The 24094-nt window shown below is 46.4% G+C and overlaps 1 protein-coding gene across 2 annotated transcripts in view; it reads left to right on the top strand.

Annotated features, from left to right (window-relative positions):
• The window catches only part of GNAO1 (G protein subunit alpha o1), a 216455-nt gene that overhangs the window by 127981 nt on the left and 64380 nt on the right, over positions 1-24094 (top strand). The window lies entirely within an intron of this gene.

Raw genomic sequence — 24094 nt, 5'->3', positions numbered from 1 at the left:
GTCCTGGCTTTCCCCCATTTCCTTGCAGCAGCAGGTGCTTCAGAAAAACCTAGGGGGTGTATCACCTTTGTGTTTGCAAGGGGCGCCCATTCAGTTTCAGCAGCGCGTTTTGTGAATGGCCCCAGACTCCTTCCCCCCTTTGACAGCCATTTTGTACTGGGGCCTATTGCCTGTTCTCAAAATTCCAAAAGATCCCACAAGCTCAAAGAGATCAGGGACCCTTGGTGTAATGTACATAAAATTGATTTATTGGTGCACAAGCAGTGGTGCTGAAATATATACATTTTATGGGAAGACGCTAGCCCTGTTCACAGGTTACAGTGAATGCATGTACAACTTGTGTGTACATGTGTATACCTGTTTGGCCAATGTATGTCCACTTTACAAATGAAACCGGGGACCAGTACCTGGATAAATGTGGGATTTCAATCACACATTGGGCTGCACATGCGTTGAATATAACATGACCATTATGTAATGAATGTATAAAGAAAAATCAAGTGTACACTGTACATGGATTGTACATGCAATCACTGTAACTTGTGAATTGGGTTTTTGGTGCGGGGAAACAGAAAATGATGCAAAAATATAGAATCAAGGCTTATTTTCTTTTCGTCATGAGGAAATTGTTGACATTTCATTCATTTCTCTGAAGCCCAACAGGAAATGTCTGACTCTGCTGAGCAAGGAAGTCTCGCTATGGCCCCAAAGAAGAGGGCAGGATTGCTCTACCAAACATGCTAAGCTAAGAATGCATTCAGGGGAGGAAGCGGGGAAATGGATCCGCTATTTTATTAATTTCTAAATGTAGATGGCAAAGAATATTAGCAACTCCCTGATCTCCTAAAGTTGCAGGTGCAGCAGAGAGATAAATTAGACATTTTATTTTGTAAATATTTAATGCCCCCCACCATCAAGTCAGAGATGGGAGAAATTCCACTGGGATGCATGTTGAAAGCATGTAGTCAGATCCTGGTATAAATGGGCTTTGCAGCTGCAGGAGCCAAGGAGCTTTCTTGCAATAGCTAAGCTGCCTGGGTTCTTGACCAAGAAGGATTTCGTTCCGTGCATAAAGTGAAATAGCATTTCAGGAACAGGCGCAAGGCATTGTTTTTCAGGGCTTACTCATAAAATACCCACCTACAGAAGCAGTCTACTTGTGTGAGTAGTATAGTCACAGGGACAATGGGTGAGAGAGATACATGGTTGCTTCTTCAGTGACCGAGGTGCATTCAGCAGATGTAATTTTTTTAATCCAAATTGAAAAGGTTGAGCTAGAAAATACTAAAATTACAAATATATAAATTTTAATATGGTGCACAGCAAAGTTAAAAACGTAAGGCCTATATCATAGGCGAGTCATTCAAAGTCAATAAATACATGAAAACTCATACACATTTGATGTAAAATCGTACAATGACCAAAGTAGGACCAAAAAAAGGACCAAACACGTTTCGGCCTCAAAAAGGCCTTCCTCAGTGGTCAGACATAGAATTGTAGTCTAGGCCTTATGTTTTTAACTTTACTGTGCACCATATTAAAATTTATATATTTGTAATTTTAGTATTTTCTAGCTCATCCTTTTCAGTTTGGATTCAACATTTTGGTTGAGTTTAATTTGTCTCCCCTCCCCTTTTGTTGTAATTTTTAAAATGCCAAAATCAGATCCTTTATAGATGGCCCAGGCTAGCCTGATCTCGTCAGATCTCAGAAGCCAAGCAGGGTCAGCCCTGGTTAGTATTTGGATGGGAGACCACCAAGGAAGACCAGGGTTGCTGTGCAGAGGAAGGCACTGGCAAACCACCTCTGTTAGTCTCTTGCCATGAAAACCCCAAAAACGGGTCGCCATAAGTCAGCTGCGAAGGCACTTCACACACACACACACACACACACACACACACACACACACACATATAGATTTTCTAAGAAGTTCATCAGAGTTGACTCTTTTATAAGACCCACCATGCTGGCTCTGACTAAAAGGCCCTTCTGGCCCAGTGCTCTCTTTCCAGCAGCATCCAGCCAGCCACACCCACAAAGAGGACAGAAAGATGACAGCCCTTCCACTTGTTTATCCCTAGTATTGGGTGCTGAGATGTGTCCCTGAACATGGACGTTTCATGTGGCCATCACGGGTAGGGTTGCCAGGTGGCAATTGCCCACCAATCCATTTGTTGGCTGACAGCAATGATCACGTCACTTCCGGTTTACTTCAGGAAAGTGGCACGTGACAGGACAATTTACCACTCAAATGGGGATTTGAGTAGTAAATCGTCCTGTCGTGCTGCTCTGCTTCCGGAAGGGATGGGATCGGGTTGCTCGTGGCTGCACGCATGCAATCCCCGCCCCAAGAATCTCCTGCTGGAGGAGAGACGGGACCCTGGCGACCCTAATCATGGGTCATAGCCACTGGTAAACTAAATCTTCCAGTAGTTCATCTTTATTTTTTTCATAAGATCCTGACAGGTAATTGAGGCCATGGCAAAAATGGATGGATCATCTCTTCCCTCTGATGATATTTCCCTGCTGTTTCAGAAGGGGTGGAGCAGAAACAGTGGGTGATTGAACTTTGCTATTTCCCTAGAAGCATGTAGCCCAGTCTGAAAACAGAACATAGAATCATAGAGTTGGAAGGGGCCATACAGGCCATCTAGTCCAACCCCCTGCTTAATGCAGGATCCGCCTAAAGCATCCCTGACAAGTGTTTGTCCAGCCTCTGCTTAAAGACTGCCAGTGAGGGGGAGCTCACCGCCTGCCTAGGTAGGTGATTCCACTGTCTCTTACTGTAAAATAAATAAATAAATCATTTCCATTATCTTTCTGACTGCAATTTAAACCCATTATTGAGAGTCCTATCCTCTGCTGACAATAGGAACAGCTCCCTGCCCTCCTCTAAGGGACAGCCCTTCGAATACGTCCCCCCTCGACCTCCTCTGCTCCAGACTAAACATTCCCAACTCCCTCAGCCTTTCCTCGTAGGGCTTGGTCTCCAGGCCCCTGATCATCCTCGTCGCTCTCCTCTGCACCCTCTCGATTCTGCCCGCATCCTTTTTGAAGCGGGGCCTCCGGAACTGCACACAAGACTCCAGGTGCGGCCTGACCAATGCAGTGTACAGCGGAACTATGCCATATTATGATTTGGATGTTGTCTTTCCCCCCCCCCCTTAAAGCTGAGAGTCCAGCTTTGCCACCCGGGTTTCTTTTCTTCGTTTGATCAGCTAGGCTTTCTCTGGCAAGTGAGGCGGGCACTTGGCAGAACGGGCAGCTTCCATCTGGAAGCACTGAATGGGGGCAGGCGTGATGCTGGCAGGAACTAGGGGACATGCCATTGCTATCAATAGCCCTGCTACTAGAATCTGTGGCTCTCTAGTAAAAGGCTCGGGATGATGACACACAGTTCCTAAGACTGCTGGGCCTGCCAGGGAGCAATGGCTAGAGGCCATTATTGCTTCTGAGCTGGGAGCTGGAAGATCAAGGCGCCCTTCCCATATTACAAAGCAACAAACGCTGGTGCAGCTTCATAATCTGGGTCCCTGTGGCTTTAATAGTGGCAAAGGACAGATTAATTTTACCTATTGTTAAATAGTACCCTATCCTGTACATTCCATCACTAGGGTGGTAGCTCCAGGTGGTAGCTGGAGATCTCCTGCTAGTACAGCTGATCTCCAGGCGACAGAGGTCAGTTCCCCTGGAAAAAATGGCCACTTTGGTGCCTGGGGAGAGTGCTGTTTCAGCAGGAAATGGCATCACTTCTGGGTGGCGCTGTAGAATTTCCCCTAATCTCTATTGTAAAGACCATAGAGATTAGGGGAAATTCCTAGAGCGTCACTGTCAGTGCCATTCTCCCCCTCCCATTTTTTCTCCCACTCCTCAAATTATTGAGGGTGAGGGACTGAGGGCAGAGATGGGGAACTGCCGGTGAGCAAAGGGCAAGCCTATGTTGCAATTAACATTTACCCCACTTGCCAGCAAGGAGAAGCAGAGACAGGGAAATTTGCAAGAAAGCCAGTAACATGGAAAGCAGCCACAAACATTACGGGATGGACAAATGATCGCTTGCCAAAAGGGAGGCCATTTTCAATGACATCTCCATGGTAACCATACAGTGTTCTTCAGCTCAGAGAGAAAGAGGCAGATATGAGCAACTGGACTGCCACCACTAAGAACGTTTGAACATACCACTGGAAAGTTGATATATTAATATATTAATTTCTCAGACGTCCTCTAGATGCCCAGAACGTCAGTATAGAGTTTACATTGGGCCTCTAAGCTCACCATATTTCAGAGACTGGAACTCTCAGCCTCTGCTGTGCCCATCTATCACATCATCAATCTGGTACATTTGCATCTTGCCCTTTCCCCAAAAAGCTCAGAGCTATCCCTTCCCCATTTCTCCACACCAAACCTGTGAGGTAGGTTAGCCTGAGTAAGAGTGGCTGGCCCAAGTTTACCCAGCAACCTTCATGACAGAGTTAGGATTTGAACTCAGGCCTCCTAGCTCCTAGTCTATCTCTCTAACCGTGGTACTACATTTGCTGTCAACATAAATGGGGCCTTCTCCTACTTGTACTAGAGAAACGATTTCCAGAATTCCAAGCAGAAGCATCACATCTGTACTATAGCTTCCAGATCCTCAGTTCCTGCTGTGGTTCACTACCAGCAATGGAGCCTTCTTAGTAGGCTTGCCAGGCCTCGTTGCTCCACCTGCGGGAGCTTTCCGGAGCCATGGCTGCTGCGCACAATGTGTGTGTGCGCGTACGTGGCGCGACACGTGCGTGCACTTCACACTACCTGGTTTACCTGGAAGCGACGCGGACGCTCTAGCTATCTCAATCCAAGATTGCCAGAGCGTCCGCGTCACTTTCAGGTTTACCCAAAAGTGGCGCATGCACGCAGCGCCCACTGGCCATCAGCTGGCCGGCAGGCAGCCTGGTGGATCGGTGGGATTTTACCTGCCACCACTGGGCACTTGGCAACCCTACTTCTTAGGCATTTCCTCCTCTTCCTACAACCTTTGGTAAATATCAAAAACTGGGCAGAAGGAAGAGCACCATTCCTTGCATGAAGATTGCACTGAGGCCTGGAATACTGGAATGAGTGTATCTCTTTTAGAACACAGCTGGAATGTCTGGGATGCCGGCCAAAGTCTATCCAAACAGGCTGATTCTGTTTATGGCCAAGTTCTCCAAGGCTATTTTTGCATGGTCAATTTTGATGCTCGCTCAAAGCTCTTTTTTAAAATGCGACTTTAAAAATGCCTTTTCATGGTCCCGACCCAAAGGAGAAGTTTCACTCCCCCCACTCGCCTGCTCCTTTGTTCCTGTTTGCATAGACATTAGCATATGCATAGCTAACGTGCCTCTGTTGTTTTGCATTGTTTCTTGAGGGGGATTCTTGGCGGCAAACACCAAAGGTCGCTTTAAATGGGCTCTTTGGTAATGCAAAGCAGGTATGCGCCGGCTTTGCAGTCACTTCCAAAATGACGGTTCAGCGTGCAAAATTCAAAAAAAGATGCGGGGCAATTCAGCCTGGAACACGCTGCTCATTACCATGCAAAAATGGCCCAAGAGACAAAATACAAAATTTGGGGTGAAACAGGTTCAGTTCTTCTACATTTCCATCAAGAAAAGGAGCTGGGTTTTGGCTTGCTTTCACCACTTGGTACGGGGAGGTGTTTTGATCAGGTCACATTGGCCTGTAGCTTTGGGTAGTGGATCATTCCCAAATCTGAATTATGGATCAAATCAGCACTTCTGCCCCCACTCCACTGACAAGCTATTATCTACACAAGAAGTCCGCCCTCTCTCTGCCCTCCCTCTGGGGTGTGTGAGAGGACGTGAGAGGAAAATCTAAGCTGTACTTGCAATATTCTTTGCAGGCAAACAAATGCCACCTTTGTAATCAACCATAGATCATTGGTGCTAGGAGCTGGCGGGTCAGCTCTAATGTATGGTCTGCAGCCCCGCAGAGAGTGGGCAGGAAGCAATCCATCTCGAAAGGTGAGCCAACTGGGCTGTCAGCCCTATCTTATTGACTGCGAGGGGCCATAAAGCAAAACTTGACATGAAATGCAAATGGTCGAGCACTGGTTGATTGCGAGAGCGCTTCATCATCTAAGCGAGTGGGGGTGAGGGTGGGAGGAACACAGCGCACAACGCCAATACAACTCTCTGTCCAGGCTTTAATGTCTGCATCATGCTGCTTTGGTTGAAGAGGAGCAATGGGGGGAACAGGAAAGGTGGGCCCTTGGGGGACAGTTCCATGAAAGCATTTGAGTCAAGCTCCACATTTATATAGTGCTTTGGAGGATTAGAAGCATGTCATATGTTTACCTGGTAGGGAAATACATGCAGCCCTGATCCATATCTTGAAATTAATATGTTACAAGTGGGGACCCCTCAAGTACTTGAGGGAGTCGCTTCTTTTGCCCCTGTATACCCTTCCCCACACCATTTCCTCTCCCTCTCCTCCTGGCAGTTCCCATATCCTCTCCCCTTTCCCCTGCTTCCTTCTCTCGTTCCCACTCGCCACCCAACCTTTCCTTTATCTGCTCCAGTTTTATTTATTATGTATTTGCTTTCTCCCCAATGGGGACCCAGAGCAGCTTACATTATTTTCATCGCCTACTTATTTTCTCACAACAGCCCTGTGGTAGATGAGGCTGAGAGAGAGAAGGCGTGGCCCAAGGTCACCCAGTAAGCTTCCAGGAAGAAGTGGGAATTTGAAGCTATAAGTTGGCCCCTATAAGTCCTCTCTCCAGGGCAGAAGGAAGGGGAGCAGGGATGGACTGGGAGGCCAAAATAGCCCAGGAAAAGACCCTCCCCATGCCTTTTAACTGAGGAAAATCAAGGCTTCAAGGCTGGCTATATTGTTGTGGTTGCCTAGCAACCCCCACAATGGCCTGTGAGGTCTCAGATGGCATTCATTTCTTAAAGGTACAAGTGCTGCTTCTATTATTGGGGGGCTAACCCCTCAATTTTTTAAAGATTTCAGATGTTTCTGTAAACTTGGAACTTTTCCCTGGTTTGTAGAACAATCTGTCCTGGCTGTCCATAGCACCAGTCTCTGGATTTAAGTATCCACAGGTGGGGCCGTGTTGAGAATTAGATAGACTGATAGTTGACCTTTTTTAGCCTCACAATAAAGACAGTGGAATTTTGCTCCCTGCATTGGAAAGCAGAGAGCACACTTGCCTGCCGACGTGCTTCATTAGCTAATCTCATTTGGATTTGCATTTTGTTTGTGGCCAAGCAATTGCCTCCCTCCCCTCACACACCGCTTGGCAGATTTGTTTGAGTGTATGTGTTATTGTTGTTGTTGTTGTTGTGCTGTCACCCTATTCATCTTCCATAGGCTGCCTTCATTCTCATGGCCTTTTGCAGCTAAGAGACAAGATGTTGCCTTGGCAACAAAGCCCCCGTAGATGGTTCAAGGCTCTGGGATCACTGCACCCGGCCCCGAGTCCTTTTTTTTTTTTTTAATGATATTTTTATTAACCAGACACAGATCCTGTAGGCTTGCTACTAATGGAGAAAGTAGCCATGGGAGATGGAAGGGACGAGTCTGTATTTTGCTGGCACGATTCATTCCATCAAGACTGTGGATGGCTCCCCCTCCCGTTTCACAGTGCATCGCTGGCAGAAGGACTGCAAGAAAATTGAAGCTCCCAAGAATGCTCTCTCTCTCTCTCTCTCTCACACACACACACACACAGAGAGAGAGAGAGAGAGAGAGAGAGAGAGAGAGAGAAGGCTATTATTAAGGCTGGCTTCCATTCAGGGAGGGCAGAAGGGGACAATCGCCTCCGCTTCCAACCCCATGTGATTTTTCCCAGGAGCAAAATATTGTCGAAGGCTTTCACGGTCAGAGTTCATTGGTTCTTGTGGGTTATCCGGGCTGTGTAACCGTGGTATTGGTATTTTCTTTCCTGACGTTTCGCCAGCAGCTGTGGCAGGCATCTTCAGAGGAGTCACACTGAAGTGTTCAGTGTTACTCCTCTGAAGATGCCTGCCACAGCTGCTGGCGAAACGTCAGGAAAGAAAATACCAAGACCACGGTTACACAGCCCGGATAACCCACAAGAACAATTTCCCAGGAGCACCCCTCTCTCTGGTTCTGTCCCAGAACTGACTGGTTGTACGCACTAAGTACTGACTGTAACAAGCAATCAACAGCCTGATCTTCTGCAGAGCCCACTGAATGCATTAACCTACCTTCTACTATGTCAGACTGTGGGTCTATCAAGGTCAGTACTGTCTACGCTGACTGGCAGCTGCTCTCCAGGGTCTCAGATCAAGGTCTCTCTCGTCACTCTATACCTGTGATGCCAGGAATCAGAAATGGGGCCTTCTGCATCCAAAGCAGATCCTCTGCTACTGAACCATGGCCCCTATAAGAACTTTGGTCTATCAAGGTCATTATTGTCTACCCTGGTTGGCAGCAACTCTCCAGGGTCTCAGGTTGAGGTCTTTTGCATCATCTTCTATCTGATCTTTTTAAATAGAGGAAACTTACATGTATACTTTCTCCACCAGGACAAGTAATGGCTCTCCAGGGCTGTTTCAGGTTGGGAAAGTGGCATGGTGGGCAGGCATAAATAAGCTCCCTCTTGGGTTTTTCTTTTGCTACCTCAGCTGACTGTTGTTATTCCTATGTTAGGTTCCGCCTCTGATAAGTCTCTTCTGCAGAAAGTCTTAAGTAGGGTGCTGGAATAAATTGCACATATTTTCTTAGTGTACAACTGTTGCCACTTGTCTTCTTAATGGTACGGGGGCCACAAAAACAGTTTTCACCATGCCTCTTGGTAAGCATGTGCCTCATGGGAGCGTTAGACTGTGGCCAGTGTAAGTAAAACATAATGTCCTGAATGTTTAATCAAGTCAGCTGTTCGAACTTCCCAAACTGGTTTTTCTGAAGACCTTCTCCAGGTGGATTAATTTCGAAGATTGTAATTTTAGTTTTAAAATATTTTGATTTAGAGTTGCTGGGGGCAGCAGGTCTCCCACTACAGAGCTATAGAGAAACCTAGAGTTTCAGTGGAATTCTAGAGCATGATGTGGTGATGTGATTTCCAGCTTCATGCCAGAATTAATATCACACCATTGAAGAGATGACCATTTACATATCACCACCACCACCACCACCACCACACACACACACACACACTGCCTTCCACTAGTTGCCAGCACTGGGCAACCCTATGCTTAAGGCATTAAAACATGTACCAAAAGTGAAACAGCTAAAATGTAGCGCCACACATAAATGAAAAAGCTCAGCCAACCGATGAAGTTTGCATGGACAATCCAGGCCAATTACCAGGAATTTGGTGAAACAAGTTTTGCAGGTTTTTCTTGTGCTTCCAAAACCTGCAACACCTGTTTGATTAGAAGTGGCCGAGGAATGTAAGATATGAAAGTGTACACCATGACAATGCTGCTGCTTTTGACTCTCTGGCATTCAGAGAGCTGCCTCTGAATATGAATGTTCTGTTTAGCTAACATGGCTACTAGCCCCATGCATTTTTTTCTATTTATAGAATGAGAAAATTGTATTCCACTGAATAGTTTGCCAAGGTATATAACTGGCAAAACAGAAATAACAGTCAATGGAGTATAATATAGCAGTGCATTTATACATGCATTGAGTAATTCAAAGCATGTACAGCTAAACATGTGATTGAAACGACCTATTTATCCAGATGTTGGTCCCCAATTTCATTTGTACAGTGTTGCCTCTTTGTTATGAACGGCTGTATGCACATACATACAGGGATGTACATGAGTGCACTGAAACCTGTGCTTTACCAGAATCTAGGAGACCTGTGTTCATATCCCAACTCTGTCACAGAAGCTTGGTGATTGACCAGTCACACTCTTTCAGCCTAACATACCTCACAGGATTATTGTGAGGATAAAATGGAGCAGAAGAGCCCCGTGGGGCAGAGTGGTAAGCTGCAGTACTGCAGTCCAAGCTCTGCTCACGACCTGAGTTCAATCCCGACGGAAGTTGGTTTCAGGTAGCTGGCTCAAGGTTGATTCAGCCGTCCATCCTTCTGAGGTCGGTAAAATGAGTACTGGGGGTAAAGGGAAGATGACTGGGGAAGGCACTGGCAAACCACCCCATAAACCAAGTCTGCCTAGGAAATGTCGGGATGTGACATCACCCCATGGGTCAGGAATGACCCGGTGCTTGCACAGGGGACCTTTACCTTTTTTTAAACGGAGCAGAGGAGAATGATGTAAACCACTTTTGATCCCTATTGGAGAGAAAAACGGAGATATAAATGAAGTAAAAATAAGTAAATTTTAAAAGAGGCAGATAAAAGTGTGAAAGTGCAACAATTATATTCTAAGGTACCGCTGAAACATGTTTTGTGGCATTGGGATAAATGAGAAATATCATTCTTGTTAGTCTGCTATTCCGAAGTCAAAGAAAATCTTAAAACAAGCTATCACTGTTAACCAGTTTATTATTCCGGAAGGTATAAATGCAGATAATATTGGGTGGCATATATCTTTTGGGGAATAAATATAACATATCTCCTATTGATAATGTAATTGTACATAATCAAAGCCTTTCTTACTAAGAGGTGGAAGAAAGAATGAATCATTACTGACCACTGTTCCATCAATATTTCCAATTACAACATTCATTATATTCTCAGAAAAAAATGTCACTTGGGAAAGAATACTTTTGAAGCTTTAATCAGCTGTTGAAATATTAAAGGTCTGGCTGGGGTTATATATAATTGAGTTTTAGAAGGAGATGTACAGGTTTTTGAGAAAGACGTTTCTATTCAAATGGGGGCAGGGTCTTGCATCTGGTTATATGTAATCTCCCCACTGCTTTTATTCCGAGGGGCTCAAACTGACGCAAATTATTCCTCTTTCATTCTATCTTCTTGTACCTCTTCTGAAATGTATTAAGCAGAGAGAGAGTGACAAGCTCCCAAAGTTTCATTTGATTTTTTTCTTTGCCATCAAGTCATAGATGACTTATGGCAACCCCTGGTGGGGTTTCAAGGCAAAAGACGTTCAGAGGTGATTTGCGATTGCCCGCCTCCGTGTCATGAACCTGGTGTTCCTTGGAGGTCTCCCATCCAAATACTTGCCAGGGTTGACCCTGCTTAGTTTCTGAGATCTGACGAGATCAGGATAGCCTGGCCTATTGGAATACAACTCTGTAAATCCTAGTCCCAAATGCTAACCACCGAATCACACTGCCTCTGTTTTTGGTCGATATAACAAATTCAACATGGGTTTGGTTATGGAAGTCTGTACCGTAGCATCAACTTCAAAGAAAACTATTTTAAAATACAATGCCAGGGTCGGGGTTGGCTGGTTGGCCCAGACTAGCCCAGTCTCATCAAATCTCAGAAGCTAAGCAGGGTTGGCCCTGGTTGGTATTTGGATGCGAGACCATCAAGGAAATCCAGGGTTGTTATGGAAATGGCAAACTACCTGTTAGTCTCTTGCCTTGAACACCCTACCAGATTGCCATAAATCAGCTACAACTTGACAGCACTTTCTATCACCAGCAGCACATAGTGAGGAGGAGGGGGAGGAGGAGGGTTGGTTTTTATATGCCAACTTTCTCTACCACTTAATGAAGAATCAAACAGGCTTACAATCACCTTCCCCTCCCCACAACAGACACCCTGTGAGGTAAGTGGGGCTGAGAGAGCTCCAAGAGAGCTGTGACTAGCCCAAGGTCACCCAGCTGGCTTCGTGTGTAGGAGAGGAGAAACAAATCCAGTTCACCAGATTAGCCTCCGCCGCTCATGTGGAGAAGTGGGGACTCAAACCCCGTTCTCCAGATCAGAGACGACTGCTCCAAACCACCGCGCTTAACCACTACACCATGCTGGCCACTAAACCACACTGTAAAGAGAAAAGCTCCTTAATGCAATTCTGAAATAATGTGGTTATCTAGACTGGCGTAACTTTGCATACGTAACTTTGCAACTTGTGAGCGAGACAGAATCGGTAAGGCAGAGTAAATGCAAACGGAGGCAAGGACAGCGGTGGTGTCTGCCCTGCCTTTAAATATAACCAGGCGCACACATCTGTTGTTAAGTACAGCTCAGGGTGGATGATTTATAGGGCACTCTTCTTCTTCACGCTGGGATGCCACGCAGTGGCTGGAACCCAGTAATTAGCTGGCTGTTCAGAGCTCAGGGCTGGGAGGAGGGGAGTGATACCCACTCTGTAATTAAGGCAGCGGATCTGCCAACACGCAGCAGGCCAGGGACACAGTCTGGAGGCTGCCCTGGACGGCCCACGGGGAGGCGACGCCGTCATTCCCAGGACATTCATCCCCTCCACCCCACCAACTCTCCCCGCCCCCCCCCCCCCATCATTTTTTAAATTCACAATAATGTTATTCGGTATATACACACAGATCGGTACATCCAATACATTTTGTTTTTGTGGGGGAGGAGAAGCCTGGTTACTTGATGGCCATTTCGAGTTGGTTTCCCCTTCTTCTCCTTTGCTTTTTCTTTCACCGATCAAATTTTATTTTGGTACAGTGTCAGCTCTGAATAAAAATCAAAGTTAGGTTAAAATAATAAAAAGTGGATGGTTCTGGGAGGGATGATTTGAAGGAGAGGAGGAAAGATCTTCTATGAGTAAAGGTTTTCAATCAGCCATTTACGAATCCCACAAGATCAGAGGCAAAATTTGGCTACTTGAGTGGTTATCTCCCAAGAGGAGTCTGCTAAGAGATTGTTTCCCAAGTTTGAGCCAACGTGATATAGTGGCTAGAGAGTTGAACTAGGATCTGGGTTCGAATCCCCACTCTACCATGGAAGCTTGCTGGGTGACCCTGGGTTAGTCTTTCTCTCTCTCTCAACCTACCTCTCACAGGGTTGTCATAAGGATAAAACAGAGGAGGGGAGAATAATCATAAACCATTTGGAGTCCCCACTGAGGAGAAAAGTAGGGTATAAATATATCTAAATAAGCAAATGTTTCCGATAGACTTCAATGGACTTTGAAGGGCTTAACTCTCTTTTAAGATTGCACTGCTAGTCTCCTAGACTCTCTGAACGGACAACATGCCTCAAGATCATAGCCTCAGACATCTTTACCCCTCTCTCTCACACCTTTTTTAACATCCGGCCTGATGAAGAGTTTTGTTGAACTCGAAAGCTTGCACACTTCACTTGTGTCATTTGGATTGGTTGTAATAAAAAGGTAATGGCCTTTTATGCGTGGCTGTTTCCCTCGCGGTCATCCCTCCGACAAGTTCAAGTTTGTTTCGATTATGTATGCCATTTCCGACCGTCAGAGGTTGCCTCGCCTGCATTTCCCTGTGTTTGCCCACATTTTCAAATTTGAGATAAAACAGATCCCTGAAAACACAGGCAAAATGCGGGGAAATGCAGGGGGAGAGCAAGGCGACCTCTGAGGGTTGGAAACAGCGTGCATAATTAAGACAAAGACCTGAATGAATAAAAGGCCAATATGTGGCCTTTGTGTTGGGGATTGTTATTTTGGACTAACATGGCAACCTGGAACCTCTGGCCTTTTATGCATGGCTGTTTCCTTCCTAGTCACACACATACCCCCTCTGCACGACTATTTTGGGGCTTAGTTTTGATTATGCGTGCATTTTCTGACTGTCAGAGGTCCCCTACCCTCCCTGTGCGTTTTCCCCACATTTTCTGGATGCTGTTTAGCCAGGATCCAGAAAATGCAGGCAAAACCTGCAGATACTTGTAGGGAGAGTGAGGTGACCTCCAATGGTCACAAAAATGCATGCATAATCAAAACAAAGCTTCAAAGTAGTTGGGGGGTGAGACCGCGAGAGAAACAGCCATGCATAAAAAGGCTCTGTCGGCTGGCACAGTCTTGCTTTAGCGGAGTCATCTCTTCCTTTCTGATACCCAGGGCCGGTACTACCATTACGTAAACTAGGCAGTCACCTAGGGCGCAGTCCTCAGAGGGGCACAGAACTGGCCAGAGGGGCACAGTTTTAAAGCAAATTACTTTCTTGAAAAAAATGCAATTGACAATTTATATATATATATTTTATTTTAAGATAAGTGCCACAACAGTGCTATGGAACAGAATTAATTATAACATCTTATACCACATTTTGTGCTTTTATTTTTTCTACAAGACATCTGTTTTTCAAAATTGGTTAGCAATGGGGGGGGCACAAGTAGTTAGCCTTGCCTAGGGCTAGGGTTGCCAACTGCCAGGTAGTATGTAGGAAAAAGGCACCTCTATGCTAGTACCTGGGTTTGGAAATCAGCATAGATGCGAAAAGATTAAACAAAGTGCAAAATTTTATAATGCTACACAATAACACAAGCCTCAACAGGTTATACAAACAGATGTAATAGAAACAACATAAGCATGTGCACCATCAAAAAGCAGTTCAAGACCAACATATATAATCCAAAAAGTATACAGTCCTTCAAAAAGGTAAGTGTTCAGCAATCCCTTGAAAGGTAAGTGTACACAGTCAACAGTGGTCCCACAAAGGTTTCCACTGTGTCTTCACTTCGTGGAAACCTTCGTGGGACCACTGTTGACTGTGTACACTTACCTTTCAAGGGATTGCTGAACACTTACCTTTTTGAAGGACTGTATACTTTTTGGACTATATATGTTGGTCTTGGACTGCTTTTTGATGGTGCACATGCTTATGTTGTTTCTGTTACATCTGTTTGTTTAACCTGTTGTGGCTTGTGTTATTGTGTAGCATTATAAAATTTTGCACTTTGTTCAATCTTTTCGCATCTATGCCAACTGCCAGGTAGTAGCAGGAGATCTCCTGCTAATTCAACTGATCTCCAGCCGATAGAGATCAGATCACCTGGCGAAAAATGGCCCCCTTGGCAGTTGAACTTTATGGCATTAAAGTTTCTCCCCTCCCCAAACCCTGCCCTCCTCAGGCTCCACCCCCAAAATCTCCCGCCAGTGGTGAAGAGGAACCTGGCAACCCTACCTAGGGCGCAAAAATGACTGGCACCGGCCCTGCCTTTACCAGCAGCCAATCCCCGCTTTCATCTACAGCCTATTTGCATGCCCAGCAACCGAGATGTTTCACTTTGAAGGGAACAGAGACTGCTAGCCTTAGCATGTCTGGAAGCCATGGCTTAGGAACGCATGCAGGCATGCAGAGGCAACTGGCAAGCAGCCCTGTTGCTCCCTTTGCATTCCTGTTATCAGGTGGGCCTTTTGCTAGTAATAAATCATCATGATAAATATGGCGCTCCTTTTGTGTTCTTCAGTCCTGGAGAGCCACGAGACGGCAGCCGCTGAAAAGCAGGCAAAATAAAAAGAGAGAAAATGGGAAAAAAAGAGAAGAAGGAAAGGTCTATTGTGCGGTCTCTTTCTGCCTCTCAGTCCAGCCATCCCTGGAGTGCCCACTTGTGTATTTTTAGCTCCCCTCCTGTCTGAAATATCACCGTGGTATTCATTAAACAAAGCCCCAGTGGGATGGGAACTGCTAGGGACAGGGTGTGTGAGTGTGTGTGTTTTCCTGTTTTGTTTTACTTAATTGCGCACTTCAGTACAGATGGCAAAGCATGGCAGGAGGTTCGAACCCCGCCGCCTTGGGGGAGGAAAGAGACAGAAGCAGGCCGGGAGGGAAAAGGGAAAGGGAAAAATACTCCGGCCGTATTTGAAAATCTGACCTGCTGGGCCCGGGGCGGGGGGGACGAAGATGCGAAGGTCATGAACAGTTTGAGACGTGTCCCGGAGTGCGAGAGGAGAGGGGGGCATCGTCTCCGCTTGGACTGCTAATTGGTTGTTAAGTCAGCTAACGAAAGCACAGATTGAAAGACTGGGCTCAGTGCCCTTTTGGAGCTGCTTGTTCCGGGTGGTGGGTTTTTAAATATTATTATTGTGATTTAAACCTTTTTTAAAAAAAATACATTTTTAGCTTAAACGAAGACGTGTTTCTCAAGGCGGAAGGAATAAAACCTTTGATTCTTCCAGACGTCGGTAGTTGGAGTGTCGGGATGGTGAGACCCGGGTTCAGATCTCCACTCTGTCGCGATGCTCACCAGGTGACCTTGGTCTAGTTGCGCTTCCACAGCCTAATCTACCTCACAGGGATGTTACTGAGGATCATATGGAGGAAGGGAGAATCATGTCAGCCACCCTGAGTTCCTTGGGAAGAAAGGCGGGATAGAAACATGATTGATCATCAATCGTGTCTGTGGGTCGGTTAGAAACTTGTCATGTTTGGAAGAAGCAGAAGCAGAGCAGAAGAAGAAGAAGAAGAAGAAGAAGAAGAAGAAGAAGAAGAAGAAGAAGAAGAAGAAGAAGAAGAAGAAGAAGAAGAAGAAGGGTTTACAATCACCTTCCCGTCCCCTCCTTGCAACAGACACCCTGTGAGGTAGGTGGGGCTGAGAGAGCTCTGACTTGCCCAAGGTCACCCAGTTGGCTTCATGTGTAGGAGTGGGGAAACAAACCCAGTTCACCAGATTAGCCTCCGCCGCTCATGTGGAGGAGTGGGGATATCAAACCCTGTTCTCCAGATCAGAGTCCCCCGCTCCAAACCACCGCTCTTAACCACTACACCACGCTGGCTCACTACACCACGCTGGCTCACAACTTATAATGACCTTGCAGCCTAGGCTGCCTACACCCAAGCCTGCTGCCTTGTCCCCGATGAAGTCAACCCATTCCACCCATCCCATAATGTTTAGCCTTGGCATTCTGCAACCAAACCTACAGCAAAAATACTAGTCTGTACATTTCCATCAAGTGGGAATGTCCCTTTTCTCCTGTGCAAGGACTTTCCTGGCAAGCAAAGCCCAAATCACCACTTGTGGAGGGGGGCGGAATTGGCAGAGGGAGGTACAGTTTCTGCTGACACATGGGGTCCCAAATTACCTTCTCTGTCGTGACACATTAGCTCAACATCTGTCCCATACTGAGGATCTGGTCGTTGCCAGAGATGCCTTCCAGTTCTCCCTATTTAGCTCCAGTTTCTGCTGTATCATCACCGTGCATTGATGTCCTTCCTTTCTCTTCTCCTGCCTAGTGTCATAAATCAGATATGTGACACCCTGCATTTCTTGAATAAGGTGCCTTTTATTAAGGCAGAAAACCACAAGGCCTTCCCACAGAGTAGAAACAAGGACCCCAAAATAAGACCATTTCTGGCAAAACACAAGACAGTCAGGAGTGTAAAACAGTTGGGCTAGACAGACCTGAGGAAAGGGTGTAGCTCAGTGGTAGAGCAGCTGCTTGGAATTCAGAGGGTCTCTAGTTCAATCCACAGCCCCTCAAGTTAAAAGGATCCAATAGTCAGTGACGTGAAAGATCTTTGCTTGACTTTGGAGAGCCGCAGTCAGCCAGAGTAGTCAATACTAACCTTGATAGACCAGTAGTTTGGCACAGTAGAAGGGACCTTCATGTGTTCAGGGGACAGGCTGTGGCTCAGTGGAAGAGCATCTGCTTGGCATGCAGAAGGTCCTAGGGTGAGCCCTTGGCTCCTCAAATTTTAAAGAATCAGGTAGGAGGTCGTGGGGGGAAAAATTCCTGGGACCCTGGAGCTGCTGCCATTCAGAGTTGACAAGACTGACTTTGAGAGACCAGTGTTCTGACTCAGTAGCCCTGTTCATATGTTACAATGAATGCATGTATAACTTGCACACAAGTGTGTATGCCTGTTTGTAAGAGCCACTTTACAAATGCATTCACTTTGTAAATGAAACCAGGGACCAGTACCTGGATAAATGTGGGGTTTAAATGACATGTTCAGCAGTATATGTGTGTTGAGTACTTCTGACTTGAATGTGAGAAGTACTCAACACACATATAAAGAAAACTCAAGTGTATACTTTACATGATTGTACATGTGTTCACTGTAACATGTGAACAGGGCTGATCCAGCAATCCTTTTTCTCCTGCAACTCATAGAATCATAGAGTTGGAAGGTACCACCAGGGTCATCTAGTCCAACTCCCTGCACAATGCAGAAAATTCACAACTACCTCTCCCCCACACCCCCAGTGACCCCTACTCCGTGCCCAGAAGATGGCCAAGGTGTCCTCCCTCTCATCCTCTCCACTATCCTTAGTCATCTGGAGGTATCCTTTCTCTGTATTAAGTGCCATCAAGTCACAGCTGACTTATGGCAACCCCAGCAAGAGGCTTTCAAGGCAAGTGATTAAGCAGAGGTGGTTTGCCATTGCCTTCCTCTGCAGCGTCTTCCTTGGAGGTCACCCTTCCACGTACTGACCCTGCTTAGCTTCTGAAATCTGACAAAATCGGGCTATACCATGGCACCTTCCCTCCCGGAGGTATCCTATACCCTTTTGTTATTCCTCCCTTTCTCTTTGTGATGCCCCTTTGCCTAGAACCGCCTCCCACAACACGTGGATGATGCCACCTGTCTCCCATCCTTCCAATTTCTTCCTCAAACTGTAACAGCTTTGGCACACACCTCCCTGCATATAACAAGTGAGCACCTCAGGGAAAATAGTTCCAGCTTAGCCCTTTTCATGCTGTGCCTGTTTCCCACCTACAAAGTATGATTAATGTAGGGAAACCTGGGAAAATGCAGTCCTTCCTCTACCAAATGATTATGCTTATTAATGCCTATCTTTTATTCACATCCAGCCCGACTAGGGACCCAAAGCAGCTATTCACATGGTTACTTCCTCTTCCCACTTAATCCTAACAACAACCTTGGGAAGGGGAGGTTGGGCTAAGAGATTGTGTTGGGCCCGAGGTCACCTGGTGGTCCAGCAAGGGATTCATTCCTAGTCCTAGTCTCTAACCACTACATCACACCATCCCTCCTATGCTATGCCTTGCACCATGGTACAATCCATTCCAGCACCTCTGCATTCTGCTGCTACAGAGCCGCCATGTTCTCCTGCATAGGGTTGCCAGGTCCCTCTTTGCCACCCGCAGGAGGTTTTTGGGGCGGAGCCTGAGGAGGATGGTGTTTGGAGAGGGGAGGGACTTCAGTGCCATAGAGTCCAATTGCCAAAGCGGCCAATAAAATAATTTTTAAAAGATTAAATAATGTTGCTGATCCTGCATGTATCGATAGGGTTGCCAGGTCCCTCTTCGCCACCAGCGGGAGGTTTTTTGGGTGAAGCCTGAGGAGGGCGGGTTTTGGGGAGGGGAGGGACTTCAATGCCGTAGAGTCCAATGGCCAAAGCGGTCATTTTCTCCAGGTGAACTGATCTCTATCGGCTGGAGATCAGTTGCAATAGCAGGAGATCTCCAGCTAGTACCTGGAGGTTGGCAACTCTCCTCCTGCATGTGGAGCCTCAGTACTTGTAACTGGAGTGAACACAGATTCTCCCTCTGTTTGCCCCCTGCCCTTCCCCTGCACAAACCCCTTGTCTTCCCTGTGCCACATTTTAGATTGTAAACTCCTCCGGCCTGGTATAGTGTCAGAGAAAGCCTTCAGTCCGATTTCATTTCTGGATGCTCAGTTACAGTAGAGCACGTTTTGTGGCAGCAGCTGATAGGAGGTTGTTATCAGGGCCGATCTTCTGCATTTTATTAAGTACCGTGCTAGGCAAGTGTTAGGAAGGGGTCCCCAGCGTGGCACCTGTAGGTGCCATGGCGCCTGCCGGCACCTTTCCCGGCACCCACCAAGTGTTTGTAGAAAGCCGGTGGAGCCACATGGGGCTCTTGCCCAACAGCGCTTCTGATTGGCCCTGGTGATCTGAATGGCTGTGCAGAATGCACTGCACCACCACAGCGTTGGTTTTTATTCTCTCACTCTTCTTTCCCAACAGATTTGTTAAATTACCTCTCTTCTCCTGTGAACTTGGGCTTCCTATGTGTCTGTGGCTTTGTTTCCTGTGGCAGTCGCTTTGTGGTTGGCTCTGCCTCCTGTGGCAGCCGTTGTGTACTTGTGCGTGCCACCCTGTGTCAGAATTCCAGAGGTGCCCACAAGCACAAAACTAGGGTTGCCAACCTCCAGGTAATAGGAACAAAATTGTATACTTCATTCATCAACAAAGCAGAAAGGAAATTTACTCAGGAGCAGAAAGGAAATTTACTCAAGAGTAATATATTGCAGCATACAAAAAGTTGTCCCACAGGGCGTAAATTTACTAAAGAGTAGAAAGAAAATTTACTCAGGAGTAATATGATACAACATACCAAAAAAGGCCACGCAGGGCTTAATTCTCATCAACAAAACAGAAAGTAAGTAACTCAAGAGTAATGTGTTACGGCACACATAATTACACAAAAAAAAGTTTACAAAAAGCCTCACAGGATTGAAATTTCCTTTCAATTTCCTTTCTACTCCTGAGTACATTTACTTTCTGCTTTGTTGATGAATGACGTATACAATTTTGTTCTTATAACAATTGCTATATACATACATACATACACATATACACATATATACACACACATACATACACACACACATATATATATGTATGTATGTATATATATATATGTGTGTGTGTGTAATATATATATATATATATATACACACACACACACACACACACACACACACACACACACACACACACTATTTCAGCACAGGTTCCCTATTTTCCTGAGTGAACCTCCAGGTAATAGCAGAAGATCTGCTATTACAACTGATCTCCAGCAGATAGAGATCAGTCCCCCTGGAGAAAATGGCTGCTTTGGCCATTGGACTCTATGCCATTGAAGTCCCTCCCCTCCCAAACCCCGCCCTCTTCAGTCTCCGCCCCCAAAGTCTCCCGCCGATAGCGAAGAGGGACCTGGCAACCCTCCACAAAACGGCTGTGTACTCCTGGTGTTAGGAGCAGTGTTCTTTAAGCCCAAAGCCAAGTGGCTTCAGTTTGCCGCAAACCCGCCTCTCTCCCCGCTCCATTCCCACAACCAGAGCAACCTGAGGTTTCTAGCTTTACCCGTTCTACCCGACACCTTCCAATAACGTTTGGCTTCACAAGCCCAAAAAGCTGCCTCTGCCCACCCCTTTCTGCCAACTAAAACCTTTTCCCTTCTCTCTCCTTTTGCCTGTTTTTGGTCCCCTACCCCTGGCCTCCTTCCAGCATTGATTCGGGGGGGGGGGGTGTCCTTTCTCTGTTCTCGCTGTTGCAGAGCAGAAAAAGCATGTCGAATGAAGTGATGTCAGAAGGAGAAAGTTCCCCTCCCCTTTGCTGCTGCTGTGGCAGAAATACAGTCCCGAGCGGCTGCTTAATCTGCCTACCTGGAGGGCCCGCCGTGGTGGTTCTCGGGTTTGGCAATGCGATTGCAGGTGGCAGGCAGCCAGGACATAAAAAAGATGGCTTTCATTACTTTAGAGGTACAGCACTGCTTACTGAGCATGTTGCAGTCTGGCCAGACAAAGAAACCTCCAGAAAGAGAATATTCTACGAGAAAAGAAGCGGAAGAGGCAGAGAGGGGGGAGACTACCTTGTAAAGATGGCGGCACAAATGACTGCCAGTTTAGGGTTCTGAATAGCTAGTGGTGGCAATTGAACCAGACTGGTCTTGCGATTAGCACGAAGTAAGACTGGCTAAATGACTCATCAGCAAGTCCCTGATTCAAATCCTGCCTCTTCCATGAACTCAATAGGTAGCCTTCATAAGTAGGGTTGCCATCCTCCAGGTGGTAGCTGGAGATCCCCTGGGATTATAACTGATCCCTAAGCAACAGAGATCAGTTCACCTGGAGAAAATGGCCACTGTGGAAGGTGGACGCTATGGTATTATACCCCATTGAAGTCCCTCCCCTCCTCAAACCACGCCCTCCTCAGGCTCCATCCTCAAAATCTCCAGGTATTTCCCAGCCTGGAGATGGCAACTCTATCCATAAGGGCCTCACTACATGTTACAAAGTCCTCGTCTTTGTTGATGGAAGACAAGATGGTTTTGTATTGGACTTGCAATGGGTGGTTTTTGGCTGCCAGGTGCACGCTGGTTTGTTTCTGTTCATGATCGCAGCATGCAGGGAGATGTCAAGTTACACATACTTACCTCACAGGGTTGGTACGGAGACAAAATGGAAGAAGGAAGCCCCTTGTAAGCCACCCAGAGCTTACTGGAGGAAGGGTGGGATGAAATGTGATGGATAGGTTCCATCCCTAACAAATCTGGGCAAGGGATCCCAGCGAGTGCTGGGAAGACCGTTATATTCCTGCGACCTTTAGTAGGCAAGACGGGGTTAGATGGACTTGAGGTCTGTAAGGCATATTTATACGTAACTGACTTGTAAGGATTACAACAAGAGAAGGTATTAAAGGTTTTTCAATATTTGGGAAAACAGCATGCATGCTAATTATTATTAGGGATAATGTGAATCAACTATGGAATTTAGTGTTATCTTAAGATGGCCACCAGATGTGAGCCTATCACTCTGTTTGATCATGCTAAGCAGCTGCGAACACCTGCCGAACTGGTTTACATCTGGTTTTCTCGAAACTGTGCATGGACAAAATGCTGCTAATTCAACTGATCGGCAGCCATTAGTCTCACTAAAGGTAAAGGTCCCCTGTGCAAGCACCGGGTTATTCCTGACCCATGGGGTGACGTCACATCCCGACGTTTCCAAGGCAGACTTTGTTTAAGGGGTGGTTTGCCAGTGCCTTCCCCAGTCATCTTCCCTTTACCCCCAGCAAGCCGGGTCCTCATTTTACCGACCTCGGAAGGATGGAAGGCTGAGTCAACCTTGAGCCGGCTACCTGAAACCAACTTCCGTCAGGATCAAACTCAGGTCGTGAGCAGAGCTTTTGACTGCAGTACTGCAGCATAACACTCTGCGCCACGGGGCTCCTATAGTGTCACTAAGGAACCACTTATACACCAAAAGGTAGGGTTTCATTGAAAAACAGCATTTATTATGACTGGTTTAAATGATTTGTGAATAATCTAATTGTCCATTTAAACAATTGTCTGCTGAGTAGAGCAGTTATGCAGCACAGATGGGGGGCAGTAGAACACCATCAGGTTGTGTGAGAAAGCACATACACGACAAGCCAACTGCATCATTCGTGAGGATAACAGTGGACCAACCTGCCAAACATGCATGAACAGACCTATGAACTGTCAAAATGGTCGTCGAAAAATCAGGTCTCTGTTTGCAACTGGCCAGCAGGACGTGACTCAAACAGGTGGATGTTTGAGCATCCTTAATTATTATTACATAAGACCAGGGCAACTTATAGAGTAAAGTATCCGTTATTTCTGATAATGGTCTTCATTAAGAGTTTATGTGCATGTATTTATTTGGGGCCCTGACCTGGATGGCCCAGGCTAGCCTGATCTCATCAGATCTCAGAAGCTAAGCAGGGTCAGCCCTGGTTAGTATTTGGAGGGGAGACCACCAAGGAACGCCAGGGTTGCTGTGCAGAGGAAGGCACTGGCAAACCACCTCTGCTAGTCTCTTGCCATGAAAACCCCAAAAGGGGTCGCCATAAGTCGGCTGCGACTTGAAGGCACTTGACACACACAACACATTTATTTGGGACATTTTAATCCTACCTTTCCTTGAAGGAGCTGAGGCCAGTGTCTGTCATTTCCTCCTCCTCCTTTTTTAAAATCCTCGCAACAACCCTGTGGGGTAGGTTAGGCTGAGATACAGTGTGACTGGCCCAAAGTCAGCGACTGGCTCAAGGTCACTTAACAAGCTTTCATGGCAAACTGGGGGTTGAACGCACATACCTTATGCTGAATTAGACCATCAGTCCATCAAGGTCAGTATTGTCTACTCAGTCTGGTAGTAGCCATCCAGAGACTCAGGTAGAGGTCCTTCACATCATCTACTGCCTGACCCTTTTAAATTGGAGATTCCAGGGATTGAGTGTGGAACAGTTTGACTGAGCCACAGCCCCTCCGCGATTTAAAACTGGATATCTCAGATCCTAGACCCAGACACCCCAACCTCTCTACATCTTGCTGCCTCTCATCGCTTGATACCCCTAAACCTCTGGTTCAGATGTGCCCATTTAACGCCAGATGATAATTTGCATGTGTGAGCGAGCCATCTTGGAGATGACATGGCAGGTTGAACCTCCCTTTTGCCTCCCACCATCTCCCGTACAATTCTCTCAAATGGGGCCAGTTTTCAGTTGCTCGTCATCAAGGGAAGAGAAATGTGTCATTGCCTGTGTGAATCAGAAGCAAGTGACAGGCATCTAAAGGAGTGATGT

This window comes from Euleptes europaea, chromosome 17, assembly GCF_029931775.1.
Source record: "Euleptes europaea isolate rEulEur1 chromosome 17, rEulEur1.hap1, whole genome shotgun sequence".
Taxonomy (NCBI): domain Eukaryota; kingdom Metazoa; phylum Chordata; class Lepidosauria; order Squamata; family Sphaerodactylidae; genus Euleptes; species Euleptes europaea.
The sequence above is the reverse complement of the archived record's forward strand: the minus strand, read 5'-3'. Positions and strand labels throughout refer to the sequence as shown.